We start from the raw sequence: 1,382 nt of genomic DNA on the forward strand, positions 1-1,382 counted from the left end.
TATTAGGAGATGCATTATGTTTGTGTTATCTGTTCTTTCTGACTTTGTCCTTCCTGCAAGTGAAAATGCAACAAACAGGAGTCAATGACCAGTTGGATGTCTTCTCCAGTCAATTTTCCTATGTATTTCACAATAAACTTGTTCTGCCGCACTGCAGGCTGAGTGCAGATGGGTGGGTCTTCAAGTATCTTTCTCCAGACCTCTGTTCTTAGTTAAACACTCAAGAGACAGTGAATTTCTTACTCCTGTCTAAGTAAGCATTCCTTTCCACTTCCCTACTACCCTTTCTGTGAAAACTCCACTGGGTATGTCTGTCAGCTGTTTCCTTTGGATGCTCATAAGGGAAGCCTGGCTTTGAATGCTGTTTTCACAATCTATAAAATATTCCTGATTTCACTTATTTCCTTCTCTAGAGAGAGGAAATCTTCTGACTGAGTTTAGCTTGTCTCAGTCTGTCTCGTTTGCCACAATGTAAATAGAGAAATACTGCTTTTATAACTGGATTAATTCAGTCTCCTATGTGGTGTATGCCATTTTTTAAAGTTAACTCTGCAGCATTTTCATTCAGAAGGTGAAAACAGACAGTATTTCATTGGAATTTAAGGACACAGTAATTAAAATACAAAGGTCCACTTTTAAGTGTTCTTCTGAATTTTAGTGCTGGTGATAACCAAAGTGTTAACAGTGAGAGTTTATAAGCTGTTTGCGTATCCTGTGTGCATTTGCACTTGTCATCTTAATACTGAATTAGCTTCCTTTGCCTGTAAAATTAGTTTGTAACTCTTGGGAAACTTTTTTTTTTTTTTTCATTGTTGGTTTGAATTTCATCCACTCTGGGATACCATAACTTTTCATCTGCCTGCACAAGTTTACGTGCGTCTTGAGAATGAAGTGGGTGTTCATGTAAAATGAAACAAGATACTCTAGATCGATGACTGACTGTGTTTTAAGTTGAGATTATGGACTTCCAAATGCACAAGCTGTCTTGATTTGTGCCCTCTTATGTGAAGCATTACACTTTCATCTTGAGCTCTGAATTTATGCATCCTTTCTTTCCTGTTCTGCAAACATCTGAAAGAACCTCAGATGTTAAAAAAAGAAATCCTCCCTTTATGCGGAGTCCAGGAATAAAAATTTCCAAACTAAGCATTTGAGTAAGCTAAATGGAGGTTTAGCTTTGATTTGAGTTAAGCTATTACATTTCAGTAAAGGGGTGAGATTAAAGGTTGTGGATCATTCATTATCTACTGTAATTGTATATCTACTGTTTAAAAAAAAAGCTGAAATTTTATTTTGCAGCTGCTGTTCACTGTTACCCAAGAATCCTACTGGAGTTTGCATCAGTTTGGATTAGCAGCTATGTGAAATAGGGGATGAGAGTA

Source organism: Aphelocoma coerulescens, chromosome 2 (assembly GCF_041296385.1).
Source record: "Aphelocoma coerulescens isolate FSJ_1873_10779 chromosome 2, UR_Acoe_1.0, whole genome shotgun sequence".
NCBI classification, from domain to species: domain Eukaryota; kingdom Metazoa; phylum Chordata; class Aves; order Passeriformes; family Corvidae; genus Aphelocoma; species Aphelocoma coerulescens.